Source organism: Maniola jurtina, chromosome 18 (genome assembly GCF_905333055.1).
Source record: "Maniola jurtina chromosome 18, ilManJurt1.1, whole genome shotgun sequence".
Lineage (NCBI taxonomy): Eukaryota > Metazoa > Arthropoda > Insecta > Lepidoptera > Nymphalidae > Maniola > Maniola jurtina.
Genome location: NC_060046.1, coordinates 979,120 through 993,144, shown reverse-complemented (window position 1 = coordinate 993,144; position 14,025 = coordinate 979,120). Strand labels below are relative to the sequence as shown.

The window sequence follows — 14,025 nt, the reverse complement described above, 5'->3', positions numbered from 1 at the left end:
ATTGGGTTAGGTGTTTTATATGTATCGATTTTATATTTATGTGTTTCTAGTTTATTGGCTTTTATTTTACGACCTTGTCTACTTTAAAAGCTATTTAATAATCTAATGGCAGTTTGGTTTATTGTTAATAGTTTTTTTGTAATTATTCCAGATGGAATATAGATAAGATTTTAAGAAGCTGTAGTTATTGTAAATGTTTTATTTATTGATTCTGATACTCAAGTTAGCTCTGGACTGCGATCTCACCTGGTGGTAAGTGATAATGCAGTCTAAGACGGAAGCGGGCTAACCTGGAAGGGGTATGACAGTTTTCATTAAACACATACTCCTTTGGTTTCTACACGGCATCGTAATTCCTACCGGAACTACCACTTGGCGGCGTGGCTTTGCCGGTAGAATGGTAACTAGCCACGGCCAAAGCCTCGCACCAGACCAGACCAGATGATAAAATTGCAGTCAAGGATCAACTTGTATGTGAATGTAAAAAACCAGCCAAGTGCGAGTCAGACTCGAGCACCGATGGTTCCGTACTCGGGTATTTTTTCCGACATTTTGCACGATAAAACAAAAACTATTATCCTTAAAAATAAATAAAAAATCTGTTTTAAAATGTAAGACAAGTCAAGTCAAGTAAAGCCTATAAATATGAAAAGATATAGTTATCTTACTTTGAAAATTGAAATACATTTTTTTGTGATATTGTAACCACAAGATCACAGCACTTCGGCTAGCTACTACCTACCTACCTGCCAAATATAATTATAGGTCAACGGGAAGTACCCTATTGGTTTCATGGCAGACACGACAGACGGACAGACAGACAGACAACAAAGTGATCATATAAGGGTTCCGTTTCTCCTTTTGAGGTACGGAACCCTAAAAGTGAACATTTTATCGATACATAATAAAACCACTGAAATGAATCAAAATACAAAAGGCCCGAGTCACAAGATTAACATGCTACACACCAGCTATCTATCATTTTCATATAAAATGGCGATGCAGCCAACATATCTCATAGTGTCGGATTTTACGACGATTTTACGAGTACGATAAACCCGCCTCGGCGAACCATGTCACACAAATTGGTACAACACTAGTTTTAAAGTCAACGAACTGACATTCATTTTGGTTTAATTAAAAACTATTTTTAGGGTTTCCTATCCAAACCAAAAAGGAAAAAGGAACCCTTATAGGATCACTTCGCTGTCTGTCTGTCTGTTGTGTCTGTCAAGAAACCTACAGGGTACTTCCAGATGACCTAGAATCACGAAATTTGGCAGGCATGTAGGTGTAAGGGGAAAAATCCGAAACCCGATAATTTGTGGTTTTATGACACAAAAAAAAATTAAATGTGAACAAATAATTCGTATTTTTTAATTTTCAAAGACAATTGTACCAAGTGGGAAGTCACATTATGAAAGAGCATAACCTGTGTATTCTAAAACAGCTTTTTATTTGATTTTATTTACATAATTATTTTTGATTTATCGTGCAAAATGTCGAAGAAAATACCGTACCCTCCCCTCATATACGTATATTTTACAGGAAAAATAAAACAAATGCTCTATCATAGTTTTTTTCTGAAGTACGGAACCCTCGGTGCGCAAGGCAGACTTGCACTTGGCTGGTTTTTTTAGAATTAGTGATTATAGAAAGGTGCCAACTGGACTCTTGGAAAATTAAAAATAAAAATAAAAAGGGTCATTTCTTGTACGATGGTACGGAGTGCTGTGGTGTACTCGTGTGCGAGTCCGACTCGGACTTGATCGATTTTTATGGATCATTTGTTGTTAATTGGATACTTTTACATAACGTCCTAACTGGTGGTATTAGATTACGCATTTTAGTGTTACAGTTTTTTCATACTGTACAGTGTACATTGGATGGATCGATCTGTGCGATGCAGATAGCTATTATGACGTAGAAATCCCCTAAGACAGGGTTTTTGGAAATTCAACGCCTAAGGGGGTAAAATAGTAATTCGAAATTTGTGTACCCCACGTGGACGAAGTCGCGGGCATCAGCAATCACACTTAATATTATAAAGGAGAAAGTTTGTATATGTGTGTGTGTGTGTGTGTGTGTGTGTGTGTGTGTATGTTTGTTACTCCTTCATGCAAAAACTACTGGACGGATTGGGCTGAAATTTAGAATGAAGATAGATTATACCCTGGATTAGCACATAGGCTACTTTTTATCCCGGAAAATCAAAGAGTTCCCACGGGAATTTTAAGAAACCTACATCCACGCGAACGAAGTCGCGGGCATCAGCTAGTTAGTTTATAAATCTTTTAGAGAAACGGTAAAATATACTTATTCATACTATGCCAGTAGCCGCAGTAGTGTTGTGTGTTTCGAACCTTATCATAAAACACAAATGATAAACGCATGCCATAATACATTAGGCAGGAAATTATTCTGGCCCGTTGCTTGTTCACCTTTATGGGCTTAGCAATCATATTATCTCTACCATTTTAAGATCATTCATAATTATTGTAAACCCACACCGGCTTATAGCTATTCTAGCGGGAATTTCTATTACTGAATGCTAATATAGCTTAGTACTTCTATGTTACTGTGCTTTTAGGTCACCAATTAGAACTTTTGGGTACTTACTTACTCGTAATTATATGGGAAAGGAGGTAAAGTTTTTAGATTTTTTCGCAAGTCAAAAGTTGTGGCTTCAAAACTATGAATTTGAAAACTGATTGCTCTTTTATGCACTCCAAAAATGACAATAGACAAGTGTAATTAAAAAAATTAAATGCCCCGCCAAAAATCGGATTGAAAATACTTTTTCACATTTGAAAACGGCGCCATACAGCAACCATATTAACTTTTGAAAATCAAAGAGTTCCCACGGGATTTCACGGGATTTCGAAAAACCTAAATCCACGCGGGCGAAGTCGCGGGCATCGGCTAGTACTTCATAATTTAAATGTTGCACAATAATTTTATTATATTGACCTGCCAAAAGCAATGATAAAGTGGTGCAAAATGTAGAGCTAAAAGTGGCTAAAATGCCTGCAGTACATAACAGCAATCAAAATTATGCCCGATAAAAGTCCGACCCAAAATAACAAGTGTATTTCAAAAACTGTCCGAGATAAATCATTTAAATTAAATATTTGCAAATTCTTCTTCAAAAGAGAGTAAAGATTACGTGGAAAATGCAAAAGAACACAACGAAATTGTTTGGGCGACCACTTTGAGGGTTCATTCACAGGCCTTAGGGCTACAGGAGTTAACTATTGGGCCTCGATTTATGATTACCGTGTACCTTCGAGATCACGACGTGTGAGATCGCCCTGAGATTCAAGACCACATTCAAATGGACTCAAACAATGCAAAAGTGAAACCAATTTCAAAGGGGAAGAGACTGAATTAGGTTGTGAAGACAGAGCTACTAAAGCTTTAACAAATGATAAATAAGACGAAAACGATCAATTTGCATAAGTAAATGTAGTCAATAATGATTTGGGAGATAAAGTCCAACTTCCTTCAAGTGGGCTGCTCGCCCGAAATCCTGATATCTCAATAGGTATCGATTATTAAGTGGAATTTATGGATGTGCTAAGATCGAGTTGTTTGTTAAACATTACACTTGCTTAGGAACTTTTTGGTTTGAAAGTGTTTAAACACATCTTCGAAATTGTCTTCGGCCAGGCATTTGATCAGAAAAATAGATGTCTTAAATCATAACATTTAATGAAAAACGACAGAATGTTAAACAAAACAATATTACTAGAGACTAAAAACATGTTTATGTTTATTATAAATTGTTCTGAAGCTATCAGATGACATAATTTGCTACTGTTTCCATTTCTCTTAAAAAATCTCGATAAAGCCCTAATGTTACATAATAATTAGGGGACAACACATAAAACACGAGACACGCCATTAGGAAACATAGTGGCTATTAATACAAATGAGTCAAATAAAACTTTTAACATGATGGTATCTTCTGATTTACGACTAGTAATAGTAACAACTTAGATGAAACTCATAAACAAGCTCTAATTATGCAAGAATGTTAGAGTAAGCTGCATTTCTTTTCATGTCTTAGTCAGTCTTTTCTTTAAAATAAGTTTAATTTGGGTTTGATTTCTCTAGGATAGGTTAGTGCTAGTATTGTCTGGTAAATGATAATAACCACCAGGTGAGACTGCAGTCAAGGGCTGACTTGTATCTAACAAGGCGGTAGGGTGGTAATTAGCCAAAACAAACAATAATACTAGTCTGCATTATAACACCATACACAGAGGAGCCGCGATGTATGTAGTATATACTTTATTGGACCACAAAACACAAAATGACAGGTTACAAAAAAGAAAACTTAAAATGGAGGTACAAAAAGGATGTCGTAGTGAAAACGTACGTCGAGTGTTGTGGTTGTGTATTGATGGCGTGTATTGCTTGCTTTTCCTGCTTCTTTTGTGTGGAAAGCGGGCGATGTATATCGCACGCTGCACGTTGTACCATACAGATTTGTCTGTTTTAGCCGATTATTGCAAATCAAGCTTGTAGTTCCTTGTATATCATGGAATTCCGCAAAGTTACGCCTGCGGTCCATTATCCGAACCGCTAGGATATAGAACGCCCTTCCGGCATCAGTTTTCCCTTCCACTTTTAATATGGGTACCTTCAAGTCAAGAGTGAGTAGGCAACTTCTAGGCAAGCGCGCTCCATCTTAGGCTGCATCATCACTTGCTAGCAGGTCTGATTGCAGCCAAGCGCTAGTCTATAAATTAAAAAAAAAAACCTCAAAAAACAATCTCTTTAACAATTATCTTTTGAAACAATTTAAATATAAATAAAATTTGAATAAATCAATTTGTTCCGGAAACATGATATTATTTATGTGAACTCAATGACTGCGGAGGTAGGTGGCAGTGATCGCGTCGGTACAATCAGAAATCAGATAAAATCAATTCGCTCGAGATAACCTGCCCCTGTCTGTGAGGTAATTTACGTTCATGTAACAAGACGAAATGCATATCATGCGGACTTGGTAAACTAACTTTCTACATCTACATGATGATGATTAAAATTATTTTTGTCTGGTGGAAGGCTTCGGCCGTGGCTATTTACCACCCTACCGAGAAAGCCGTGCCGCCAAGCGACTTGGCTTTATTTACACGAGAGCTTTTTAACGTCCGTTAAAAAAGCGTCCAAATAGAACGAATGTATTCCCAGGCATATGTTCACACGTCAACCCTTTTTTACGTGTGAACAGATACAATTGGGAATATTTGGTCTATTTCAATGGTTTTACGTAAAAGCTGTCGTGTGTTTTACGTAAAGGCCTTTACGATGCCTAAACCAAAGCCAAAGCAAGAATAAAAAATGCCATATCCCTTCCCGTTAGCCCGCTTCTATCTTAGATTGCATCATCACCAGGTGAGATTGTAGTCAATGACAGTAACTTATATCTAAATAATAATGAAATAAATAAAAATACTTAGCTATCTTAAAGAAGACAAACAGAACACTTTCGCATTTTATAATACATATTAGTATGGATGTGGATTATTTAATACAAATAAAAGAAATATCAGACTTGTGCGTCCAATTATAACTCAAAATATTTATTTAGTCAACCGTTCTAAACAACTCGTTTGAGAAAATTTATGTATACAGTGGATTAAAATACTAACCCGAGAAATGCTTCTTTGACCAGGCGCGCTTGTGTTTTTAATCTTCTTCGTGACTTGTGGGTCGTTCTAATCCAAGTATTACACAATCATTTAGAGCTTTCTAGTGAAGAATAACGCAAAATATCACGAACGATATATTTAACGCGCCGTGTCTATGAGAATTAAAATTCTTTGTCGTTTAGTGGGAGAGAGGCGTAGCTTTGCGGTTCGTCGCCGGCGAATTATGGGATATGTATCGCATTTTATTTGTAGGGTGACCATAATAATTATAAGGTAACTTAAAAATCCATACTCTAGTAATCCAAGCTAATAATATAATTTTAAATATGAAAGTGTGTCTGTCCGTTAGTCAGCTAGTTTTTCACGTCCCATCCGTTAAACCGATATTAATGAAAGGTACAGAGTTAGCTTATATCCCGGGGAGGATTTTTTTTATACCGGAAAATTAAAGAGCTCCCACGGGATTTTTAAAAACCTGAATCCCACAGACGAGATCGCGGGCATCTGCTAGTTTATCATAAAAACTACTACTAAAGTCTTTAAACGAAAGAACTAACAGCAGCGTTAGGTATATTTGAAGCTGTAATTTCCCTCAAAACTTTTAATTTTTAAAGAAGTGGGAATGAATTGGTCGCAATTATTTTTTATGGTCCACTCTGAAAAATTATGATACGAGACAAAATCTGGTATCAATATGGCTTTTGAGTGTTTTAAAAGCATTTTTTCAAATAATATTTGAACTGTTAAGAATAATAAATATTTCTCAGGCGATCTCATCAATGGATTGTCACTCTATTAAACTCCAAAAGCATTCCTGTGGGGATTCGTTAACTTTACGAGAATCTGAGCCCTGCCTCAGCGCACATTACTGAAATTCAACTTCTATGCATGTCAAGAACTTAAGTCACCATAAAATCCTGTTTAGCACTTACAGCTAAAGAAATAGTGTTGAAAATCGAATGACGCAGCTTTTTATAAAGTGTAAATATAACTTGGTGTTGGTTACGAAGAATTGTGTCAAAGGATCACCATTCTATGAGTGTTTTGGTGTATTTCTGTCCCGCTGGTGCTGACGTTAATGAGGAGATGGGAGAAACTTGGTATCCACTAGTTCTAGTTATATTGGCTGTATATTTAGATTTCTTTGTTTGTGAAGTTTTAATTGCGATTTAAGCGTATTTTAAAAATAGTGGCACATGTCCGCCCATTTTTACGGTGATTTGTGGTTACTACACATCCAAAATAAATAGTAGAAGATGGAAGTGCTAGATTTATTAACTAGACATATACCTAGAATAACTTGTGAAAGTCTAAGAAAAATTTAGTTGAGTCAGTCAAATTCTAGGGCATTTATAACTGTATTTATCGGTTAAAAGTAGTAACTTTGAAGTGCATCCTCACTTGTTAGTTTTATTTATTTCACGGGCAAAATGAAATACCTATTTATAATAATTATGACATGTCATTACAATATTATAATAATGTTCATTATTCTCCGATATCTAATAGGTAAACCTAGTCATAATAAAGATCTAACACCTATTAAGCATAATAATATTATTGATGTGAAGATAATAACAGATCTTGTTTTGATTTAATCTCGATAATCAATTCTTATCGATCGGCTGGCGCCAGGGAAATATTACTTATTTAAATTATTTTAAAATGAAATAACTCTTAAGAGGGTCTCTCCGTCACTCGCTTCATACTAACGTAGTTCCAATTTAATTTAAATATTAAGCAACCGAAGTGCATGAAATTTTGCAGACATATTCTAGAAACTAATATCTGTGTCTGTGGTTTTCCAGATTTCTGTTAAAATATTAGGTTTCAAAGTTACGCGGTCTTAAAAATTCACATACAAATCTTTGAGCCCCTGTAATTTTAAAACTACATATTTATAGAAAAATCTAAAACACCACAGACACAGATATGAGTTTCTAGAATATGTCGGCAAAATTACATGGACTTTGGTTGCTTGATATTCAAATGAAATTGGAACTACGATTGTATGAAGCGAGTGACGAAGAGAGCCCTGTTAATGGCTATTATGATATTTATGCGAACTATGTGGGTGTAATCTGCGTTGTACAGGCATCGCATATTAACTGAGTAGACTCCTGCGGTACCTAGTGTTGCGGTGCGGGAGGGGTGCTGACGTGACGCCTCAGAACTATCTTTAAAAGTAACAGGAACTATAGAACTCTTCTGCATGCGAAGGGAACTCCTTTTTATTTTTGACCAGAAGATGCCCGCGGCTTCGCCCGCGTGGATTTCGGTTTTTTAAAATCCCGTAGGAACTCTTTGATTTTCCGGATAAAAAGTAGCCTATGTGCGAATCCAGGATATTATCTATCTCCATTCCAAATTTCAGCCAAATCCATTCAGTAGTTATTGCGTGAAAGAGTAACAAACATACACACACACACACATACAAACTTTCGCCTTTATAATATTAGTGTGATCTTCTGGCATATTATGCTCTGCTAAGTTCACGGACACGCGCGAGAGGTCAGTGATTCGTCAACCATGTGACAACTGTCACCTCCCGCACCGCTCCACCGCTCCACTACCGCAGAAGCCTACTCAGTTATACGCTATACGTATAATAGGTATGCACTATGCGGCTTTAATCTCGGCATCGTCAAATCAAGTGAGATTCACTTGTTTTGACGATGAAGGAAAACATCGTGGGCCTGCATGCCCGTGTGTTCTCCATGATGTTCTCAAAGTTTAATTTAAATACCTGCTATTAGAGGATGCCCGCGACTTCGTCCGCGTGGATTTAGGTTTATAAGATCCCGTGGGAACTGTTTGATTTTCTGGGATAAAATGTTGCCTATGTCAATAATAGGGACGCAAGCTGCCTCGGTACTAAATATACAAATCGGTTGAGCGGATGGGTTTTTAGAAATCCCGTGAGAACTCGTTGATTTTCCGGGATAAAAAGTAAGATATGTCCGTTCCCGGGATATAAGCTAACCCTGTACCAAATTTCGTCAGAATCGATTAAAGTGTTGGGCCGTGAAAAGTTAGTAGACAGACAGACAGACACACTTTCGCATTTATAATATTAGTATGGATTTAGTTTCAGTTAACCCTTTAATCACTTACATACCTAACCTAATCATTCTTGATACTATGAACGCTTGTTCGAAACAAATTCAAAAATTGAAGTGGAGATTAAACTAAATTTAATCACAAGAATTCTATGGAGTCCCATGGTTAAATTAGTTTAATCATTTTTGAACTTGTTTGGAACTCAGCGTGAGTCAATTAAATTAACTTGTCACCAACTCTACTAATAGTGGAAAAAAACCTGCACAAAATTCTAAAACCGTCTGACGAAAAAAATATATTTTAATATAAATTATAATTTATCGGCAATTTGTTAAACCAAAGTGCCTCATTAGCTAGATAAGCTTAGCGATTTACAATCTATGACATCAGTTTGCTGAGCCATAATCACCTTTATTTTTATTACGTTAAGACGATCCAAAAGGTATGTATGCGATCAAAGAGACCCATTTGTTACGAATAGGAAAAAATATGTTATGGGATTTTCACAAAGAGATTTAGTTTTCAGAGTGGCTATTTAAAACTTGTCCTTTTCAAAATTGTGATGTAACACTTTATTAATCAAACAACAGTCTAATCAAGCAGTTAATAGTTGAACTGACTTTTTCTTTGTACCAGCATCGTACATCGATTTAATCACAGAATTTTCACACTTCTTCTTATCTATGAAGCCCTAGAGCTGCAAAATTGGCGGCACTGGTTTAATGCCCTATAGGTGTATTATCTAGATGTTCGTTACTATGAAATAAAAACTACCTACTTTTAAAAACCTTGTTATAAGTGACCCTCCTGACTAGAATCCTTAGTCGTAGTTTTAGATTTAGTGTAATCATAGAGTAGGATGGTAATAATATTATGGCAAAAAGTAGCCAAATGTCTATTTTTATAGTTTATGAATTTCTTGTTTCGTCCTTTCTGTCCGGTAAATAAGGTTTAAATATCTATAATATATTTTCCAACCGCGTTGGCTGAAAAGTGAGGATAGTTATAATGTTTAATTTGAATTTTTTGGTTTATTTCATGCATTTCTTTTCAGCGATGAATTAGCTTTTGAATAATGAAGTGTTATTTATTATATTTTAAAATAGTTTTGTAGTCTATTTTCTATGCAACATTATGTCTGTGCATACGTGTACTAGGTAGGTAAATAGATATTTATTATTATATTTTTTATTAAAAATAAACTTGTAACCATAACTCACTGAATATTCTTTCCTTCATTTCACCTGGCGTTGATCTGAAAAAATAAGAAAATAAAAATATTAACTTTCTTTTCCAAAAATTTTAAGTAATTTGTCATCGGATACGATGGGAACGATACGATTAATTACTTAGGTATGTAAAAAGGCATACTTTAGTTTTCCTTACTTTGCTTAGAAGATAAATAAATCGCAGAAATCATTTCGACGAAACGCGTAAGAGACGTGATTTTCCCGGCGCTTTAGACCTTCTGGAGTTAGATTTTTCATTCGTATAGTGATTTCATTGTAAGTTTTTGGTAGTAAAGTCGATAATTCGGTAAAATATTCAATAATTCGTCGATATACCCCAAAGCCTAAAGTTGTCCTACACTCCATGGCGAAGAAGCGTGGACACTGACAGTTAGCCTTGTCTACAAGTTCAAAGTCGCTCAACATGCTATGTTAGCGATATCTCTGAGAGACAAAATCCGTAACGAGGAAATCCGTAGGAGAACCAGAGTGACCGACATGGCTCAATGAATTAGCCAGCTGAAGTGGCAGTGGGCAGGCCACGTCTGCCGCAGAACTGATGGCCACTGGGGCAGACGTGTTCTGGAGTAGATACCGCGTATCAGCAAGCGCAGTGCTGGACGACCTTCAACCCGCTGGTCTGGCAACCTTAAGAAGATAACAGGAAATGGGTGGATTGTGCGTGTTGGCATGCTAGGAAGGCCTATGTCCAGCGGTGGAGGCAAACAGGCTAATAATAATTGATTGATTGATTCAATAAACTATATAAAGTACTCGTATAGTAGGAAAGTTGCAACACTAAGTTACTTAAGTAAGTACTAAGGTACTAAGTAAACAAGTTGCAATAATTTTACATGCTTCGAGCGCCCTCTCGTGAATTGTTAAAAGGTAAACTTATTGGGGGTTTTCGCTTAAAATTCAAAATCAATAACTTAGATTCTATAAGTCTTTAGTCTCGCACAGTCACAGATATTCAAATCAGTTCATGAGTGTCACCGATTTCTACAAAACAATTTAGGTACAAAAATTTTTTAAGAGACTAGATAGCGCTAGAATCCTGAATCATTCTTGACTTTCATATCTTTTGAAAGCATAAATAGGTAAGTGCCTTTGTACGTCTGACCAATTATTGTAAAAGCATTTATTTTTTATTATTGTTTAATAAAAGGTTACATTAGCCGAGACACTCATTTGGACATCAACAAAGTAATATGTTTTGTTAAGAATAGGTACCAAAAAACTTTGCAATGATATATGTACTATTCGATTTATTATTTTAGAGCCGTAATAGCCTAGTCGTTAAAACGTCCGCCTCCTATACGAAAGGTTCGGTTTTCGATTTCAAGCACCCAATACCTTTCGTAGTAATGTGCGTTTTAAGACTTTCAAGCAATTAAATATCACTTGCTTTAACGATGAAGGAAAACATCCAATAACAAGAAACAGCAAGAAACCCGCATGCTCGAGAGTTCCCGCAATGTTCTCAAAAGTGTAAAGTCTGCCAATCTGCACTTAGCTTGCGTGGCGGATAGTAAGTTTTCACTTTGAGAGGAGACCTGTTCTCAGTAGTGAGCTGGCGATGAGTTGATCGCGATGTTGAAATAATTTTTAACCATGTGAAATTAAAAAAAAGATAAAAAAACTTTGCCGGCACGTTTCTTTCTTTTCCCGTGTAACTATACCACTTCTATACTCATTTTAGATTCTGCGCAAATTTCTCGATACGACATTCGCCACGCGTGGGCCATAAACCCCCCATAAATTGGCGACCGGCGTCTAGACGACCGACGACACTGAATAGTATATGTATGTCAGGACCTGTACCTATGCTGCATATACTACCTACGCCACCTACTGTCACAGCTACTATCAATATAAGACCACCGTGCTTCAATTGTATTTGCAAGGTTTGCATAACTGAAATAATGATTAGTAATTCAGTATAGTGGTACACGGTCAGTTTTAACTGAGGAAATTGCGAAATACAACCCTTTTATTAAATAAACTACATGATGCCCGCAGCTTCACCCGCGTGTATTGGCCAGATCCCCTGCAGCATCAGGATTGAGGAGTTGGAATCCAAATTTTTTATGGAACAATGTCGCAAAGTTCCTCTATCGATTAAAAACAAATACGCAAATCGGTTCAGAAATCTCGGAGATATCAGTGCATTGGGAGAAAAACACAACTCCTCCATTTTAAAAGTCGGTTAAAAAAGTAGCCTATGTTACTTTTTGGTTAATCCTTTACTTGTCTGTGAAAGTCCCGTCGAAATAGGTTCAGCCATTCCGAAGATTAGCCCGTTCAAACAGACAGTCACTTCAATTTTATTTATTAGTATAGATTGGGCTAGAGTAATCTATAGGTATATGGGTAATAATATGGATTGAAATGGAAAAGCGGTGATAGCGATGTGGGTCTTCTAGCCAGGTGGTCTGGGATTCTTTGACCTTACTGAGTTATGTGCGTTTTATAAGCAATGAAATCGACCTTACTAAGTTTTAAACATACTTTCTTTCTAATGTTTTTCCAATAATTGTTAATAAATTATGGAACAGAATTCTAAAGGGTCATTAAACAAATTCTTATCCTCACTCTTCGCTGATATCCTCATCCTATGTACGTACGTAAGTGTTTGATGTGCATAAGGCATAAGGGGCTGAAAAGTCAATATTGGCCCATTTTAGTGCAAGCAAAACCATCTAAGAAGTTTGCTTAACTATCCTGACCAATTGGTCGGTTCTGCATGATGAATTTATCTCCTATATTTACATGTTTGCACAGTATTTTGACGGGTAAACCAGTCGGCTATTAGACGATAGATTTTGCTATCTGTTTTCACACACTGCTATGACTAACTGATAATAATTTTTTGATAACCTACAACTACTCGGGAGATGTTATGGTCTACAATAAGTGTGTTTGTAAGATACTATCTCTATTCCCTCACTCTCAGATTTAAATGGGAGGAAAGATGGCAAAACGACAAGATCGGACTGAAAATGAGGCTTTTCTAAATCATAAATTAGTACTCGGAAAGTACCGAAATTATAAATACGTAACTGTCTTGGCTAAATTGCTATTGCTATCCAACTGAAGAACATTTCACGATATTTAGGGAAATTGTAACAAAACGTAGAAAGCTTCGACGTCACTGGCAGGCGTCAAATGTTCCTACATTTGACGCAAGGTCTAATAAAGTTAATTAATATAATTCGCCTATTTTTCTTTGAATTCACGTCACCCAGAACCTAATATTTGTCGTCATATCGTTGATTCAGCATCAAACCAAGAATTCCTTTCTAGTTTACTCTGAATGGGGTGTGATAAAATTGATGAGTAGGTAAGTACATTACGTCCATTCCAAGACACATGAATCTAACATCCTATTTCTCTGCTATCTATCTATGCTACCCACAGATGAGGAAACTCAACTCTGAGCTGCTACTGTGATTTACTTGACAGTAAAAGCCAACATCTAAGACGTAGGTAAGTTGCTTTGGACCTGGACCTCATGATCCGAACAAACTAGCGACTAAACCTTGGAGGCATAGGAATAATAAAAAATAAAGAGTACAATACATGCATTACAGGAATGCCTTGGTTTATTTTAAGTACGGAAGTGTAGGTAGACGAAATACATTATTAACCCCCGACCCAAAAAGAGGGGTGTTATAAGTTTGACGTGTGTATCTGTGTATCTGTGTGTCTGTGTATCTGTGTATCTGTGTATCTGTGTATCTGTGTATCTGTGTATCTGTGTATCTGTCTGTGGCATCGTAGCGCCTAAACGAATGAACCGATTTTAATTTAGTTTTTTTTGTTTGAAAGGTGGCTTGATCGAGAGTGTTCTTAGCTATAATCCAAAAAAATTGGTTCAGCCGTTTAAGAGTTATCAGCTCTTTTCTAGTTTTCTTGCAGAAAAGAAGGTTACATTACAGGTTAGGTTCATAATATTATGTCAATTGACAAATGTCAAGCTGTCAAGATGGACGTTGCCTAGATATACATAATTATTTATTTGAAAATGATTTGTCGGGGGTGTTGAAAATTTTTAATTTGCACTTGTTTTCATG

At 36.3% G+C, this 14,025-nt stretch overlaps 1 protein-coding gene across 1 annotated transcript in view; it reads right to left on the bottom strand.

The window, feature by feature from the left end:
* Window positions 1-14,025, bottom strand: part of LOC123874534 — a 275,616-nt gene that overhangs the window by 207,716 nt on the left and 53,875 nt on the right. Inside the window, exon 2 of the mRNA XM_045919955.1 lies at window positions 9,941-9,975. The gene's annotated coding sequence lies outside the window, so the exon portion shown is untranslated. The remainder of the gene's footprint in view (window positions 1-9,940; window positions 9,976-14,025) is intronic.